General features: G+C 35.5%; 1 protein-coding gene and 1 long non-coding RNA gene across 3 annotated transcripts in view; both read left to right on the forward strand.

The window, feature by feature from the left end:
- The window catches only part of LOC137084571 (NACHT, LRR and PYD domains-containing protein 3-like), a 320075-nt gene that overhangs the window by 215738 nt on the left and 84047 nt on the right, over positions 1-20290 (forward strand). The window lies entirely within an intron of this gene.
- LOC137084916 (uncharacterized) lies at positions 5156-18345 on the forward strand. Of its 2 annotated transcripts, none has more exons than XR_010906830.1 (3): positions 5156-5547; positions 7565-7738; positions 18106-18345. It is a non-coding gene; the product is annotated as an uncharacterized lncRNA (long non-coding RNA). The 2 variants fall into 2 exon arrangements; XR_010906831.1 differs by lacking the exon at positions 18106-18345 and adding an exon at positions 7942-8091.

Genomic DNA, 20290 nt, shown 5'->3' on the forward strand with positions numbered 1-20290 from the left:
AATAGAAGAAATCAAATTACCAATAGAGACCCACTAGGACCATTACAGTTTCCATTAAAACCAATACAGTTTCCAATATAACCATTAAAACCATTACAAATTCTGTGATGGTTTCTATTGTTTTTTTCAGCAGGGTTGTTTTCCTGGGCCGACATTTTGAATCAGTGCCGCAGTAAGGGGATTGAGTTATCTTAATGTGGAATAACAAATAAACCTGATTACAATCATACTGCCAGAGCTACCAACTTTTCAAAAAAACTTAGTGAGATTTGGTGGGGCCAACCAAAATGTTGCCGTACAAAGCAAAAATTGCAAAAATAAACAAATAAATAATAATAGCTCTCTCTATATATGCATCAGAATTGTAATGGGGTAATATTGTTTGTTTGTTTTTTTGCATCTTTATGACGGTTTGTATATACATGATCCTATAGACACACAATTTTAAAGCACTAGAGACCGTGGTGTAACTTAGAAATGACGGGGCCAGTGAGGGTATGACAAAAATAGTAACACTTTAGTTTAGCGTCCAATTCTATATTAGGATATTGGCTGTTTATTGTTACTTATAAATCAAATATTAAGGCCTTATTCTGTATAAGACCTACATCCCTCAATCATAATAAAGGCATGGTTTTATAATCACTGAGATTCCACATGTGAGGTAGTTAGGGGGGTTCGGGGCATGCACCCCCGAGACAATTTTGATTTCTATGATCTACATATGTGCATTTTAATATGTTCTGAAGACCGAAATTTTGATAACTATAGCTTAAAAACCATGTCAGAGATCATTTTCGTCAGTGATGAAAGTAAATCTGTTTAACTATTTATGTTTTATGAATCATTTTCATAGACACGTTAATTTATTGAAGGCTGCTGGGAAAGGTAACTACGTTTATTAAATGAATTCACAATATGCACTCATTCATTAGGCTACTAATCTTATGCCCAATACAGGCAGAAAAAAAACTGAGCTATTTAATTTACTGAAGGCTACAAATGGAATTGATTTAGACCATTTTAGTTGGCGGCCCATGATTTAGACCAACTAAAATCAGTAGCTTAGTTTGGTATAGTTCTTTTTGCGTGCATCTCTCTCTCCAACACACACGCTCATATTCTTGATCATACTTTGCTTTGGGGTTAAAAAAAAACTGGCTACCTTCACAGCGTTATACGGTTAATGAACATCCCGACGCCGTTTAGATGAATCGCCCATATGTGAATATGTGCTGTGCAATTATTATTTAAAAAAAACAACAATAAAAAAACAACAACAAACACGACATTTTAAAGAGAAAGCGTCTGATCTGATCATATCAATATGGATACGTTTGCACCAGCTCTGCAATTTAGCAATCCAGACAAGCTACATCTATTACACTTTATACAATATAGCATAGCCTATTGCTTTAAAGGCACACATATAATAACTATCTATAGGCCTAATTAAAACATCTATTCAAGAAATTAAAAACGGACAGACTTAGCCTATCATTTGAGCTTTACTGGAAGGCCCCGGAAACAGGCAAGAGGTTTCGTTACGCACGTCAATCGCGCCGGCGAGTTCTGATGGTTTTTTTTTCCTCACTAGTCATGATAGCGGATATCATTTTTGGTCATACAGATAAATGTGAGACATAATTTATAATAAACTTACAATAACAACAAAACTTTGTGCTTTTGTAAAATAAAAACGGTGCACTTTCTGTCTGCGAGAGAATCTGAAACTCACTGAATACTTAACACATGACATAAACATGAAACATACGTCTAAAGAAAGCTTGAAATTGCTACTTTTAAATCCAACAATTCACATTTTAGAGGGAAGTGTGAGTGGAGCGCACTGGCATACAGCGGGATATCTAGCGCAGCGTCACACCAGTCTGCGTCGCTCACATGCTCTGATGAAAAGGTGGTCAGTGTCCTAAGCGTGGCGGTTGAGTGCGAATGCCGTGTGGTTTTCCAATCTGAAACCAGTGCATTTCATTTGAAATGTGAGTGTCACAATATCATGTGGAGTCATTTAGTCGCCAGTGGCCCAATGTGGGTAGGGTTGCACTGAAGTTACGCTCCCTGACTAGAGCCATGATTTTCTCTAAGAACAAATTGATTATACATCATCAACCTACAGCATACTTTTACAGGGAAGAAAAAGGAAAAAATCTGTCTGTCCTGTCTGTTGTGCGGCTCTTTTTTTGCTGTGGCTGATCTAAAAAAAAGACATCTGTGTGACGTCGTCATTTTCATCTGGAAGATGTTATTAGGGCGTTTGCGCCGATATTAGTTATTATTATTTATTTATGCATTCTCTTTTCATGGTAATGCAACATGAAATGCCACAACAACAATCCTCAAACACAACATAAATGCATTCCATGACAAGAAGAACAGGAGTAGGATGAAGAAAAAAAAATCTTATAAACTCCTAGCCCATTCTTATATTAAGAAAGTCACAAATTGGATGGCCTCACCAACATAAGAAAAAAGAAGAAATATGTATATACATACATACATACATACATAAATATATACATACACACACACACACACATACACACATTTAAACAAAAATAAACAAACAAAAACAACAACAATACAATAATGACAACTTTCAAAACAAAAACAACGACGAAACATCGTTGTTATAATTTTAACAATTTTTACATTCATCTTTGTACAGATGAAATATCTTCTGTTTATACTTATATTTAAATTGAAGAATATTTGAACAACATTTTAATTCATTTTCTAGATAGTTCCATCTTTTTACACCAGAAACTGAAACACACATTTGTTTGAGGGTATTTCCAGCAAAAGGTTGTTTAAAATCATTGTTTCTTCTGCTTCTCACTATTTAAAGTAAAAAAGGTTTGCAATCCATGCGGTAACAGACTGTGTTTTGCTTTATATACAACTAATATAGTGTAAAGATACCAAATCCTTCAATTTAAGTAGTCCTGACCTCAGAAATAGTCCTGTAGTATGTTCTCTTGGAGCAACTCCATTAATTATTCTTATAACTTTTTTGCAAAATAATCAAAGGCATTAAATTAGTGAAATAAGAGTTTCCCCATACCTCTAAACAATACATAAAATGTAAATGATCAGTATATAAAGTTGGTTTGACGTTGGATATTAGACAGATATTCACCCGCTAAAAAAAATCAATAGATCCTTAGTGGGTGACAATAATGTATAAAATGCCTTTTACCTGAAAGGTATTAGGACATGGAACTGAACACAGATGACTGGTTTTTTTTTTGTCTTAATCCACCTCAATGTTTTTTAACACAGAAATGCTCCGGAAGTGACCTGCTGGTGTGAAGGCCAGTTAGGGACCGTCTACAAAGTACGTGGCAGAGGACGAACTCCTATCTCGTTTTTTTTTTTATTGTTTTGTTTATTTGTTGTTGTTTTTGAGAGAGCAACTTTGAAACGTACACACACAACGCTCACTGGCAGAGTAAATAGAAAAGAATAATTATTGTTATTATTGACTCGCCTATATGTTATTACGATCTTATATAAGATCTTATAATATATATATAATAACTATAAATAACTAATTAAATTATAGCTTTGCGTCTGGTCTAATTTAAAATTTTAATAATATATTTTTCTTTTGGGAAAATAATATTGCATTTAGTGCCAATTTATTGGTCATCATGGGTTAATCTGTTTATTGGTGTTGGCTGTTTATTGATATCAATGCATCCCTAAAAATTAAATCTAAATCATAAAAGACACTATAAAATATGTCCTTATCCTCATCTGACGTTCTCCAAAGGTCAATCTACCTGCCCCATGCCTTTTCCAATTGTTCATGATTTACTGGACAAGATTAATTAATTAATTTTAACAATCCTGAAATTATTAACAAAAAATAAAGTAGATGATAAATGCAAATGTATAATTGCTACATCACATTTATAGAAATGGTATGGGAAGCCTATATTAAAAAAGAAAAACATTTGTGATTGTGAATTAAAATAATAAATCATGATTGTAATGTTTTCTTTTTTTTGTCTTTTTTTTATAACTTATTGTAATGCTTGGTTTTGGGCTGTTTGAGAACGACTGATCTAACACACTGCTTTCCATTTCCATTTTTTATTTTTTTTATTATGATTATTTATTTGTTAACACATTTAATGTTATTATTTTTAATAACATTGTGTTACAAACTTTCAGCAAAAGACATGCTATTGAAATGTAAACAATTTAGGTATTAATTCATTTAAAAGTGTGTTACAAGGCACTTAATTTAATGACACTGGGATATTGCATTCATACCACTGTATTAGGGGGTTTAAGGGGGGGGGGGTCATCCCTACAGGGGCATTTGAATCAATCTGTCATACAACATGACACAGACAAACTTCTTTTTTTCCACTATTTTATTTCGAGAATTTAGTGGAAACAGCCCAAACGGTCTGCATGTTCCTAGAGCACACAGGGCCTGAGTTACACACTTTCAAAGATGAATTTATTAAAAAAAAAAGCACCTCATTTTTTAATTTAAAAAATAAATAAATTATATATATATATATATATATATATTTTTTTTTTTTTTTGGGGGGGGGGGGGGGTGTTAGGGCTTTGATGTTTATGACTTTTAGCAGTGTTTTATGAAACTTCATTAAGGGTTTCCAACCTTAGACCACTGTATGGGAAGCTTTTTAAATTGGGAAGGCCAAATCCAGGCGGAAATCCCAAAAATGGTCCTGGGTTATAACATTTTGATGCTGGGTGTCCCAGAACTATACCAAAAGATTATACTGAAATGTGTAACAATTAATAAAATAGCATCTTTATTTAAAACAATTGCAAAATGCTATTCTGAATAAAATCCACATGGTACAGGCTACTACATTACTTTATTGAAGCACAATATGAAACCAAATACAATGCATGGATAAGATACTAATACACATAGATTATATAAGACTGTGAAATAACTTTACATTCCATATGTGCAGTACTGGTTCCTGAGTCCTTATCGGGTCTTAGAATTCAATAGCGAGCAGTAAGAAACAATGCCTCCATTTGTGCAATATGGACAACACTTTGGGTAGGGGTACACGTGTGTGTGGAGGATGATACAATCTCAGTCAATGTATTACCCCTTTTCATTAAGAAAGTATATTTTTTTTACATGGAGTAAGTCAGGTCATGTTAGGCATAATTCATTCTTACACTTTACATGACGTGATATATGTATACGGTTTATATATTAAATCCAAAAAGTTTAAACTCAACATGGGGAAAAAAACATGAGGAACTTTATAAGAAAATGGTTGTGGAAATCCTGATGACATTATTATTTCTGTCACCCCATGTTGCTATTTTGATATCTAAAACCTTTGTGTTCAGAAGGGGCTCAAGAGTGGATCTGGAACAAAAAGGAACATCTCTGGACACAGCAGATCAGCTCATATTACCACTTCAACTCCACGGACCCCGTACAGGGTCCAGAATGACATCGTCATGGATGTACTTTCAGTTTTAGATGTCTGTGGAGGAGCTCTGACCTCATATGTGGTAACATTTACAGCTTTCTGGAAATATGCATCACTTTGGCACTTTGTAGGAGAATTTGTTTTAGACAAAGTAATGTATTTACACTAAATTACTCCATTTACTATTTACGCCTGGATTTGGCCTACCCAAATTGAAAAGCTTCCCATACACACATAAAGTGGTCCAAGTTCAAAATGTTGGTGCTGTGGATACTCGCATTTTGAATGTCTTATAAAATAAGGATATTTTTTAGGTAGCTTATGCTAAAGGCATCTCAGGACAAAACAGCATAAAATGTATGCCTAAAATACTTACCTATTTCTTGACCATTTTTCAGATCTATAGCCTTTACTCCAAAAAGGCATATAACGTAATCCAGTACTTGTATTGTAGCTATGTCTATATGCATTGCCCCTGTTAAATAAATCAATAAATCGGTGTCTGCCAATGGGAGGTGAACCTGATTGCTCCTGTGAGACCTGGTTAAGGTTCAGGCATTCCTATTCCTCCGTGGAGCTCAATACCACCACAAATCCCATCTGAGGTTTGACAGTGGCTTTTCTTCTTCCAGTGAAAGAAGGGGAGTCATTTGGCCCATCATGCACCTGTTTTATTACTTGTTGACCTCTGTGGTACCCTTGAGGCTTGCAAAGTGATTTTAATGTCCCTGCTTATAGTTAATTTTACAGCAATATCCTCCCAAAAAAATGTTGTTCTTGTTTATATGACTGCCATTAAACCTACAGAAAATCTTAGGACCCCCTTGAAAACGAGATTATTCATGTCGTTGAGTTTATCCTAAAGAGTACAACTTGTTACAAAATTATGTTTGTTTAGCTCCACCTGTAAAATAACATCAGTTTCCTCTTTAGAAGTTTTTTTTTCTTGTTTTTTTGTTGTTTTGATTCAGCCATTTTTTGTCTCCACCTAAATGATGTGCTTATATAGATTTTTTGACCTCGTAGCAAATGATAATTAGGCTAAACATTTAGAAATACAAGCATGCTACAACATTTCAGCACTTGACAAACGGACAGCGACTCTTCAGTAGAGCTGCATGCGTGCGGTGAAAGCAACACGAGCGTTCGTAATATCGCTCTTAGAAAACGCTGTGAAGTGCGAAGTTCGTTCGTTATCTGGAAACGCAGCCCTGGGCCGGGTTCCCCAATAACGATGTATCTTAGCTATAAAGAGCGCATTCTACGAGTGAAGTTACGATCACTCGCAGCAATTCCACGCGTGCGTTTCCCAAACATGTACTTAACATGAACGCGCGAGAACGCTCTAAGTGCTACTTAAGAGTCGCTGTCCATTTGCGAAGTGCTGGAATATAACCTTATATGGAATCGGTTCCTCTGAGCGGTTCACCTAATAATTGTCATCTGATTGGGATTAGCAATCAAAACACGTCTTTGGGCTACCTACAGGCGGAGGCACTGACAAAATGGCTGAAAAAAAACATACCTTTCAAAAAGACGAAATCCATATTCTTCTAAGGAGGTGGAGTGGGAAAATATATTATTTTCAACAGATTTAAAGGGCATCGTACAAACAAAGAGAAACAAAACATCTGGGAGGACATTGCTACCAAATTAAAAGTTAAAAGTTAAATTATTAGTTAAAAAATCGGGTAAAGAGATCTGCAAGAAATGGCAGGACTTTGCAAGCCTGACAAAAAGGAAGAGGGCACTGCAGAGGACTGTCCAATACATGGCTGGTTTTCGTGCATGTCAGCAAGTCATTGACATATTTTTTTGAGTTTATCTCTATTTTTCCCAGTCTTTAAAGTATATTTTATACATTACTTATTTTATTCTTTATTTTTTATTTTTGCTGTCATTTAATTCAGATGTGTATTTGTAATTTTTTTGTTTGTTACCTGCCCTCATAAAAAAAAAAAAAAAGTATAGGCCTAGTGTTGTCACAATGCACTTCACGTTTTACTGTGTAGATAAATGATGCACAAAGATTTTGAAAAATGAAATATAGGTATAATTGGTGAGAACATATGTAATTTACTCTTACCTGACTCGTGCAGGATTCTTGCCCTGTGTCCGGTCCACCCTTTCTCTGGCTGTGGTGGCTCCAGTGTTCTCACACTCTTTAACATCCTGTCACGGTCTTTGTATGGTGGCCACCAGGAGTAGCCACCTTCATACCAGGATTTGGCAACTGGGCCCGTTGTCCCCTCTCCCTCAAACTCCACTATTAGGTACATAGTTTTTCTTTTTTAAATTAATGTATATAGCTGCAAGCCTGAAAACCACATTAATTATTAACTTGGATAAAAATTAACTATGTACAATTGCATAAACTATGGAACAGAAAGGGCTGAAATAATGAATCGGTGTGTAATAGAGGAATTGAAACAAAATGATGCTGATATAGAAAAATTTAGTTTTCTATTTCCTCAAGCTTGCAGAATTTTGACAGATGTGGAGAGGTCATCAACTAAATGAATGCCGAGTGTAGAGGATGATAGGGGATAATCAAAGAAGGATTCCTGGTGGTTGAAGGAACTATAAGCTACATCAATTTTGTCCCTGAATGACGAAATGAGCAACTTTACCGCAGATGACAACGTGACTGTTCGCCTGGTCCAGTTTAAGGGTATAAAGACTTGTCCTTAATTCTTTATATTGGCTTGCCTCATGAAAGGATGCCGGTAGAGGACCAGTCGTATGCTGTTTTTTGAGCAGATGTGGCCTGGTTTGGTTCTGGGTTTTTTTTGCAGCTTCTTTGCATCTCTGAGAATCTTTTTATTATTTGACTCAAAGGGCAGGTTGGTTTCCTCAGAAGTCTTTTGAGTTTGTTTAGGTGATTTTCATATTTAAAAGCATTGAAGTTATCTTGGATGCCATGTTTTTTTACATCATCTGCAAGATAATTAATTTTTTTAATGAAATTGTCCTCAAAAAATATTGAGATGTATATCTATGATATGAAATCAAAGATTGAATATGAAAATATTCTGTAGCGTGATGAAATGAGAACTAAACCTATATTTAAACTAATATTTATTCTCATGAATTACATTCTTGGCCACCAGATACAAAATCAAAGTGCCGTCTAAAGTTTGATCTGGTAAAAAGGACACAAAATATGTATGTTTTACTTAATGAAGTTCTTTTTTTTTTTTTTTTTTTTTTTTTTACTTAAATTTTAAGTGTTATTTATTTCGATGATGAAGAGTTAAGCATGAAAATTCAATTTATTCCTGGGAAGGTTTTAATGTCACATGATTCTTTGGAAATCAGGCTAAAGTTTTTTGTTTTTTAAATCAAAGCTACTTGAGCCTTTTTTCCTAAGAATCATATCGATCCATGGCTGGATAGAATCACTATAATAATATAGGAAGGTTAATATTGATTAAGGTTTTGATTATGAAGTTAATTAGGATATAAATATATACAGGTATATTGAAGCGGCAGTGGATTTCAGAATCCCCCTTCAATCGCTCCTAATGGGTCCTGCACACTGTGTGATTTTTCAAAATCCTTTGCGAATGTCCCTTGTCAGACTGTACGAACATGATCGCCATGTCACACTGTAAGATCTCAGTTGACATTAATGTCAGACTGTACGATAGTGAAGGCGCGCTAAAAACGGACGCGCGCAAGAAAACTCACCCAGAGTTTTATATCATCAATGAATGTGATCACGGTCACGATCAGTGACCGTGAGCTGCATTACACGCGGGGCTGAAATGCTGGCTACAAAGAAATCTCTAGCTCTCGTTTTGGTCATAGTTTGTCTTGAAAAACTGAGATATTTGACTGTCGTCGTAGGAGAAGTCACACTGCAGGATTGTGTGCCAAATCTTTTGACACTGCCAGAATTTCGTCTGAGGTAAAATTTGATCGCAGCGCTCATTAATCGGCTGCCGGTGAACATGTCAAACTAATGAGCAAAGACGTCAGATTTTAGCCTAGGATCTGAGGAATCTTTTAGGATTTTCTAAATTTGTCCCAGACGGCCAAATCGTGGCAAAAATCGCACAGTGTGCACCCGGCTTAAGGCCAATTTTGGGGTCCCAATGACCCCCTAAAGTTGGTCTACCAATTTAGGCCGCTTCATAATGTTCCACGCCCCCCTTTTTAGTTTATAGTCTTTGAAAATCAGAAAATCTCTTTTCCCCTCAGGGATCTAACTTCATCCATTATAAATCTTATCTCATTTGGTTTATCAATTGGCTTGATTGATTACAATAAGCACATATTCATCCTCAAGAGGACATACTACATTAGCACCCCATGTTAAATACCAAGATATCTCATCTAAAAATAGGGATTTTAAATACACTTCTTGTGTATTTCATATTATTATTTCAGACCTTTTTCATCTTCAAAACAATAGTGGTCTGAAATAAAAATAAACAAAATAAATAGGCATCATAATCCATCCAATTACATTCAGTCTCTGCATAAAACATCCTTCAGTTTACAGTCTACATACATGTACCATCTTAATTACACATCCTATTAATTTCTTTCCCAAACATGTTCATAACATCCATTTCAATCGCTTTTCGCTGATTTTACTCAAGAACCTTCTTGTTAAACCCAATTTCATAACTCATCTTTCTTTTCCACATAGATTTCCACATACTCAGACCTTTTTGTTACACTTGCTTTTTCCATCTAATCCAGTTTTCACTCATGATAGCCCACATCATATTTAACTTAAATGAACATAACCATAAAATTGTTAATGTTGAAAATTTCATCAAAATGACATTTATCCATTTGTATTACATTCAGTCACATCTTTAACTTGTGACATTGTGCTTAATCATACTCAATGCCCTATTATTTCTCAAAATAACTTTTCAAACCTATGTTATTTAGTAAACCATTCAGAATCTATTCATTAGGGTTTCCTTTAAAGTAACATTTTTCTTTCAATGTCTTGTCCATTAAAACTTTTTAGGCGTAAGCTCCAAATGACCAAAATCTTAACCCTGTTAATTCATGTCATCTGGCAGTGATACTTCTCATCAAATCCTCACTAGCCTTCCTTTGTCTCTTACTCCAAAATTGTTATAATTTTACCAAGAACTTACAAATTTCCATAATCTCCCATATTACTTTATAAAGTATTCAAATTTGTACTGTCATCATCAATTTATTTAAAACTGTTTTAAAACAATTTGTATTTTGAAAATCATTCATTGTTCAATATATATTAACATGGTAACATCTCTCCAAGGTTGGAGCTGATTAAGCTCCAGTTCTTACCAAAGCATACTGATAGCATGTGCTTTCTCGCAGTGAGAGGGACACACAATAGATTCATCTGGAGTCTTTAGTGTTTCACTAAAAGGAAATATAAAAGGAATAAAATATAATAAATTAAATGAAAGACAAATCCATATTTTATCTGTGGAAGCCGGGCTAAGTGAGCAAACGCTGTTACTGCACTCCTGACATGTTAGGGGTGTGTGATACCTCAAATCCAAACACACACACCTTGTTGCCAGTGTTTAGTGACACATTACACATCTCAAGGCCAGACCCTTAGTCACTCCTCAGAGACCAAATACACACTTTATTTTTATTTTTTTTTTTTTTATTTTTTTTTTTTATTAGAGAAAAAAAAATTATAGCAAATTAACAAATTACAGTAGCTTATACAATGCAAGTGATCATAGACATACATACATGTATAGTGGGTAGAAAAACCAAACCATAACAAATAGAGAGGAGAACCAACAAAGAAAACAAAAAAACAAAAACAATACAATAACAAACAGAGAGGAAAACCATCAAAAAAAACAAAACAAAAAAAAACAACAACAACTGAATATAAATATAGTGATGTATGCAGGTATATTTGGTAAGTTTAGGCAATGGAGTATTAAGGGATAAGGGTAATTTGAGATGCTTATAGTAATAGTAACACATTTATACTTGAGGTAGTAATCATAACAAAAAATAATAAATAATAACTGTAGTAGTAACAGTAATAGTAGCAGTAATGGCAGTAATGGTGGTAGTAGTAATAGTTAAAAGTATCAGTAGTAGTGACAGTAATAATTGTAATTATCGTAATAGTAGTATTGATTGTAGGTAATAGTAATAATAGTAGTGATAGTAATAGTAGCTAATAGTAATAGTAGTAGTGATAGTAGCTATTAGTGATAGCATTAGCTATAATATATATGAAAATAATAACAGTAATAATAATAATAGATGTAATGTTAGGATTAGACATTCAAAGTAATATAAATCATGATATTGATGGAACGATAAACCAGGCAATCCAGTTATTGTGGAGGGACACTATGGTCTATGTCCGGGAGCCGCTCCAGCGCCGTCAGTGACCACCACCCACAGACCCCCCCCGGACACAGTCACCCTCATCTGATCCACCTGGGACCCTCCCTCCCGCCAGCGACACACTCCCCAAATGATCCTCTATGCTCTGTTGAGTCCTTGATCAAAAACACTGGGGCACCCTAACAGGCACCTCCAAACCAGGCTCCCCTAGTCTGGATGTGGCCTGATAAAACAAAAAATACATTTTTGTTGCCCAGCCCAGTTTTTTTTTTTTTTTTTTTTTTTTAATCTGTAGTATGGACCCTGGTGTGCACCGGTTAGCTCCCCAGCCAGAGACACCACATCCAGCCCAGATATTGGTAGATGTTTTTTATTTACATGAGAGGAGTGATTTGAGGTTGAGGTGGCAAAGGGAGAGGATCCCAAGCACCGAGTCTGTGATGATGAACCCGCCAGCAGGACATGTCAGCCGTGCCCACCAACAGCACCAGAGCAGCACCCCGACCCAGACCATTTATATTTAATAAATTCAAGTAGGCTACCCAGAATGTATACATAATGTTTCTGAAATGTGATTCATGACGGAAGAGATGAATATCCAAATTCCTACTACCACCATCACCAACAACAAAAAGTATAGTTAATATGCAGCTTTACATATATAATAATTTTAAGTGTATACTAGCTTATAAATCATTGCAGAAGTATAATACATTGTAATGTAATATAACAAGTATAATTAAATTTTCGTGTGATTATTAATCCATTTAAAATACCATAAATCTTAATTGAGGCATCAACTCATCAGCTAATTTTAATCAATATGTAACGATGAGAGTAGTGGATTGAAAGCTGTATTAAATTTGTGCAATTGATTTTTAGTTGCTGATGTTTGTTTCTCTTTAATAACATGGTCTCTTAGTAGATGTAGCCATTGTTTAATTGATATTTGGTATTTATTTTTCCAATTGAGAAGTATTGTTTTCTTGGCGATAGCTAGAGATAGGAGTAGAGGTTTTTTATGTTCCAAAGGGAGGTTAATTTCAGATGTGTCACCTAGAAGACATAAGAGTGGAAGTGTGTTGATAGTACTTTTAAAGAGATCTGATAGTTTATTAGTGACATCTATCCAGAACTGATTAACCGGTGGGCATAGCCAGAGTGCATGAAGGTAAGTGTCTGGTGTATTTAAACTGCAGTTAGTACATTTATCAGAAGTTGTCAGCCCCATTTTAAACATGTTATGCTGTGTTATGTGTGTTCTGTGTATAATTTTATACTGAATTAACTGGATGTTTGTGTTTGTACTTAATATAAAAGTATTTCTGCAAACTGTTTTCCAAAATTCATCATTTGTGGTGATATTGAGATCTTTTTCCCATTGTTTAACTGGTGCTGCAATTGCTTTAGTATCTATAGACAATATTAGAGTGTATAATTTACTAAGTGTTTTTACTGAATTACTAATTTTGGTGATATGTTTAAGAATTGGGGGAGGTTGTGCGATATCTTGGTTTCCAACTGTGGTTTTAATAGAATTCCTGATTTGAAGGTAGTAGTAATAATGTTCTTTTCCCAAGGTAAATTTCTGACTTAATTCTGTAAATGTAGTGAATGTGTTCCCAGTAAACAGGTGATGTAGATGTGTGATACCTTTCTCTTTCCATTTAATATTGTTTAGTGGAGTTTTGTTTATAGTGAAATCCGGGTTGTGCCATATAGGTGAGTTGATGTGTGGTGTCAGCTCATGTTGTGTCAGTGTATTAATTTGCCACCAAGCAGTGAGAGTTGGTTTAATCGTTATGTTTTTAAAAAGGTTGTTCTGTTTGATTTTTTTTGTGATAAATGGAAGATCAGATATTGTTATTTCTTTGCATTCTGCTTGTTCTAACGCTAGCCATGGGTTTTGGGAGCTGTCACCTGTGATCCATTTGCAAAAGTATTGAAGTTTGGATGCTAAGTAATAATTTTGAAAATTTGGTGCAGCTAGACCGCCTTGGTCTTTATTTTTTTGTAGTGTTTGTAAGCTTATTTTAGGTTTCCTTTTTTTCCAATAGAATTTGTTAATTATTTGGTTTAATGATGTAAACCATTTCTTAGTTGGTTGTACCGGAGTCATATTGAATAAATAAAGGAGTTTGGGTAGAATACACATTTTAACTGTTGCAATACGACCAATGATGGAAAGTGGTAGGTTCATCCATCGAGTTAAATCATCTTCTATTGTTTTCAGTAGTGTGATAAAATTGAGATTGAACAAGTCAGAGAGGTTCTGGGATATGTTTATTCCTAAGTATGTAATATTATTAATTTTGAATGGTGTGTTCTGTATACTTCTGTCTTGTGGTTGTATATTCAGTGGTAAAATTGTTGATTTGGTCCAGTTTATGGAGTAGTCTGATATGGCAGAATATTTGTCGATGAGTTTAATTATTTCTTTAAGTGATGTTTCTGGATTTTGTACAAATAATAGGATGTCGTCTGCATACAGTGAAATTTTATGATTAGTTTTACCTGATAAAACTCCAGAAATGTTTTCATTTTGTCTTATTGCAGCAGCAAGAGGTTCTATAAATAAGGCGAAAAGTAATGGTGATAATGGGCATCCTTGGCGAGTGCCTCGCTGGAGTTGAAATGGTGATGATATTATGCCATTAGTTAAAACAGATGCTAGTGGAGTATTATAGAGTGTTTTAATCCAATGAATGAAGCAGTCTCCAAATCCAAATCTTTTAAGTGTCATATGAAGGAAGTACCAATTAACTTTATCAAATGCCTTCTCTGCATCTAGAGATATGATTATGGTCTTTTTTTTGTTTTTATTGCATAGGTCCATGATGTTGAATAGTCTTCTGGTATTGTTTGATGACTGGCGTCCTTTGATAAAACCTGTTTGGTCTGGATGGATGAGAGATGAAATTACTGATTCGAGTCGTGTTGCCAAAGTTTTACTAATAATTTTTAAATCAGTATTTAAAAGAGATAATGGGCGATAACTAGTGCATAATGTTGGGTCTTTATTTGGTTTAAGCAGGACTGAAATTAGTGCTGAATTCATATGAGGTGGGATAGAAGAAGTGTTTTTAATTTCTGCCGTCATTCGCATGAATAATGGTGATATGGTTGTCCAAAAATGTTTGTAATATTCTGGTGGGTATCCATCTAAACCTGGGGCTTTATTGTTTGATAGAGAGTCCAGAGCTTGTTTATATTCAATTTCTGAAATAGAATCTTCTAATGAATCTCTTTGTGTTGTGGTCAGAGTGGGTAAAAATAAGTTGGAAAGAAACAATTTAGTGTCCATAATTTTCGGTTCTTTAGTATTACTGTATAAACATTTATAAAAAGTGCGAAAAGTATCATTGATGTCTTGTAGGGTGTGGAGTGTCTTTCCTTCTGGATTCTTGATTACCGGAATAAGTGACTTTTCTCTGTTATGTTTGAGTAAATTAGCCAGGTATTTACCTGATTTATCATTATGTTCAAATTGTGTATATCTGAGGCATTGTTTTTGGAATTCTATCCTTTTATTTAATATGTCATCATATTCATCTTTTGTTGTATTTATTTCCTTTAGAATCTGTTCATTGGGATTTTGAGAATAAACATTGTGTAATGTATGCATTTTATTTTCTAAATCTTTTTCTCGCCTTTGTTCCTTTTTGTATTTGTATGTGGAGTATGAAATTATTTTTCCTCTAAGTACAACTTTAGCTGTTTCCCATAGAGTTACCGCAGAGATGTCTGGTGTGTCGTTTATTTCCATGAAGGATGCCCATTCCTTTTTAAAGTAGTCATTAAATTCTTTGTCTTGAAGTAATGATATATTCATCCTCCATCTGAATGATTTTTTAGTATTGTTTCTATTAGACATAGTTATAGAGATTGGTGCATGATCAGAGATGATGATAGGGTTTATTGTTGTATTTAAAATATCCGGGATGAGGGAATTGCTTGTCAAAAAATAATCAATGCGTGAATATGATTTATGAACTGCTGAAAAATAACTGTATTCTCTTGAGTTTGAGTTTTTAAGTCTCCAGCTATCACCAAGACCTAGGTCATTCATGTACTGTTTAATGGTTTCTGTAGATTGCCATGGTTTAAAATGTGGTGGTGTATTCGATTTGTCTTGAGTTGGATCTATAACTGTATTAAAGTCTCCTCCGATTATGATGGCTGATTGGGAAAGGCTAGCTATTGAGGAGAAAAAATTATGGAAAAATTGGGGATCATCTGTGTTTGGTCCGTAGATATTAGCAATGGTCAGTGATTTATTGTTAAAGATTATATTGATAATAACATATCGTCCGTCTGGGTCACATATGGCTGAGTGATTAATAACAGTTATGTTTTTATTAATTAATATAGCTACCCCTCTTTTCTTTGAGTTAAAGGATGCAGAGTATATTTGTGTTAATTGCGTATTTCCTAATTTCTTGTGTTCTGATTCCAAAAGATGAGTTTCTTGCAATAAACATATATCTGCCTTTAGTTTTTTGATGTGGTTTAAAATTTTGGACCTTTTAGCTGCTGAGTTGATGCCTCGTACGTTCCAGCTAACTAATTTAAGATGTGACATTCTATGTTATGATGTAGCTTTGTTCAATATTTATCATAAATATCTGTACCCTATTATATGATATAAAATATACAAGTAGTATATATTCAGTGTCAGACAAACTCCACATGCAACAGTAATAACTCTTTTTTCCAAGCGAATATACAGAAAACATTTGAATACGTTAAGTAGGTGATTATTATTTATCTTGTAGTGCATTCATTGGCGGCATGTTTTTTTTTTTTTTTTCTTTTCTTTTTTCTTCGTGATGGATTATAACCAGTACATAGTGTCATTCCTGTAAAGTTGGCCGTCTACATATAGTCGGTCTACAGTGAGAACTGCTTTCCTTCCATTTTGGCGAAATTGTTTCATGACCGGAATCAATATTCTCCGTCTGTCCTGAATCTCTCGAGGGTATTGATCGTTAAGCCCGAATGTAGTTCCGCGCAGTTCTCTGCCCTTGCTCTTAACCAGTTCTTTCTGTTTGTAATGCTCAAATTTTGCAATGATGGGACGCGGCCGTTTAGTGTCTGCATTTTTGTTAGATCCGAGGCGGTGGACGCGGTGGAAGGTAATATTGTTGACAGATTCTAGTGGGAGTTTAAGAGAAGAATGCATGAAATCTTTAATTGCTTGTTCCGGGTTATCTTGGATTTGTTCTGGTATACCCGAAAAGATCAGGTTGTCTCGCATGCTGCGGCACTGGATGTCTAATACGGAATCTTTCAATAGTTTATTTTCGTTTGTAATATGTGTAATTGTTGCTGTGAGTTCTGATATCTTTGTATGCATTTCTTTATTGTCTTTTTGCAATGAGTCAATCTGTGATTGACTGAACTCAAGGCTGGTTTTAAGATCTTTGATGTCTTGATGGAGCAGTTCAAGAATTGCCAGTTTATTGTTTATGGATTCTAGGAGTCCCACCTCTATTGTTGTAGTAGTTCCATCCTCGGACTCTGCTGAGTATTCCCGGCGCGGTTGTTTCTTTTGGGGTTGTGGCATGTTGGTCAAATTGTTGAAGTAGTTGTCTATGAACTTTTCCAGGTATTCCACGATGGGCTTTAATCCGGTTCTGTTATTTGAAGTGATCGACGTTGAAATAGTAAAGTACTTACAAGGAGATCGTTCTGTTTTGTTTTAGCTGAGTTCAGGGCGCCGCCATGTTAGATCGTACCTGATGTCTCGCGAGATCGTCACAGGCACATCACGTCCGGCATTCCTTGTTCTTACTTATCATTTAAGAGTGCATAACACACAGTTTCTGCCAATCTTATGTTAATCGTGTTTACCTATAGAGTAGTTTTGCATCCTTGCATCTCCGAAGAGTCTTTAGTTTTATAATATGTATGTAAAAAACAGATACTCTGTGCCGATTCTTTCCGAAAATAGCTGAAATTGTGGAGCCATGCAGTGGGTGGAGCTCACTTTAGAAAATACACACTTTAGAAAACAAGAAACATTAAGCAAAATCATAACTGGATAGAATCATTATAATTATATAGGTAATATAAGAAGATAAATATTAATTAAGGTTTTGATTATGAAGTTAATTAGGATATAAATATATACAGGTATATTGAAGCGCCAGTGGATTTCAGAATCCCCCTTCAGTATGTAAAGTTTTCCTCAAACTTAATTACACAAAATCAGCTTTGCGTTGATTGCATTGTACTTTTGAATGGAAATATATATTTTTTAATGCTCTAACATATTTTTCTTTTCTTCACCAAACACCAGGATATGGTTCATCCTAAGATCAACAGATCTACCTCTGGCTCACCATCATCTGGCAGTCTAAACCAGCTGTCATGCACCTTGTCCATTACAAATATATTTTTGTTCTAATGGAGCTAATTAAAAATCTTTATTTTAGACTGGTATTGTGTAGAGGCTGTTGTATTGTGAAAAACGCCAGAACTATCCCCCCAAGGTCTTGTGGAACATTTGACTTTATTTGTGACCATGTCCACTGTTATGCTTCAGTGCTTACTATGAACAACCGCAAAAGTGTCCTTTCAAAGTATTTAAATATTTTACTCTTTAAAGTTTATTACTGGCTCAATGTTCTTTTCCTTCACTAGAAGTGTAGGCCCGGTTTCACAGAACAGGATTGGGCCCTTGATCAATTAGGATATTGAAGTAGCTTTACTGTGCCTTAATATTTTTCTTATTAGCTCTTAGAAAGAAAATATACTCAGACTATCAGCCTCATGATTTCCCCCTAAACAAAATTACTGGTTTGAATCTTGAGAAAAAACAATGGCACTGGCATATTTTAAGATATTTCTGTGCAAACTACTTTCAGCTATAATCTGTGAAACTGGGTTAAAGTGTAATGTAAACTCATCAACCCTGATATGATGCGCTGGTGATCAACATCATAGCTCTGATTATATTTTGGATATATCCATTGAACAAGTTTTTATAAATTTACTAAAGTTATTAACTTTAAATGGGGGGTGAAACACTCAGTTTCAGTCAATCTCATGTCAATCTTGAGTACCTATAGAGTAGTATCGCATCCTTCATATCTCTGAAAAGTCTTTAGTTTTATTATATTTGTAAAAGAAATATGGGCTGTACCGAGTCTTTCCGGAAAAAACCGAGCGGCTGGAGGCGTATCGTGTGGGCGGAGCTAAAGAATGATGAGGCATATCGTGTGGGCGGAGCTAAAGAATGACGAGGCGTATCGTGTGGGCGGAGCTATGAATGATGAGGTGTATCGTGTGGGCGGAGCTAAAGAATGACGAGCGCGCAAACTCATGGCTATCAATCTCAGCTAATAGATATGATCCAGAATCATTCGGAGGCTGAAATAAATTGAACAGGAGAAGCAGCAGCAGCAGGACGTCCGTCTCTGTGGTATGGACTGTATTTAGTGCCCTGTCAACATTTGTGTGTCTTTACTCGCAGTTTATGAGGACATGATTTGGTTTATGGACTATTGTATGCGACTAAACCTTAGCAGTAGCAAGCAAAACGGTTTTGCACGTCAGACTAGTGTAACGTTATACATAGAACAGCAATGGAGCCCGTTAGCGCATTTGAATGACGAAGCACGCGATCGTGTCGTTTACTGATGTTTACTCACGCGACGATAGCCGACAGCACAGACATCTGAAGCAGTTTAACTCACCGGCTGCTTCCAAAGCAGGACCGAACCTTTATCGCTGGGGCCGCTCCGTCAAAAACACACTTCTTGGAGTGTGGAGATCCACTTTGCGACGCGACTGAAGCGATGTTGTGAAGCTTCCCGTCAGTTCTGCGTTCAAATTGGTTCAAATGCAGCGCTGCCTTCCCAGAATGCTGTGCTGAAGCGCTGAAGTCGCTCGACGTCACCGATAGGAATAAAGTTGAGCGCGGCGCGGACTATAACGACAGAAGTGTTCACGGACGACTGGATCTGCAGCTGAGAGTGTTTACGGGCATGCATTTCCTCTCTCGCTCTAGTCACGCGTGCGCGCCCTACCGGGAGAAGAGCCCGTACGGCCCATACAAGGACCTTCCGCTCTATTAACGTCAAGCCGACCCATACTCGAAAAAAACTCTCCGAAACTTGTGAGAAACCGGAAGGAGTATTTTTGACACAGAAATACTCCATCAAACGTCCAACATTAGGTTTTGAAACTTTGTCTATGTTTAGGATGGGAATCCAAGTCTTTAACAGTGTAAAGCTCAGTATGCAGGAAACAGCATTTCACCGCCCCCCTTAATGCTGTGGAGCAATATGAACCAACTGAATATTTGTAGTGTTTCTTTTCTCCAAAGGCTTCTTCCTGAACATCTAAAGGATTTTCTTTGCCAGTGTCATCTTTGACTTGTTTATTGGAGTTTGTAAACATAGTTATTTGGAAAAAGATGGGAAAAATAGCTAGGAGTGTATTGAACATAGCTGTGAATCAGCCCTTATAGACCCTGGTAT

Source organism: Pseudorasbora parva, chromosome 8 (genome assembly GCF_024679245.1).
Source record: "Pseudorasbora parva isolate DD20220531a chromosome 8, ASM2467924v1, whole genome shotgun sequence".
Taxonomy (NCBI): Eukaryota; Metazoa; Chordata; class Actinopteri; order Cypriniformes; family Gobionidae; genus Pseudorasbora; species Pseudorasbora parva.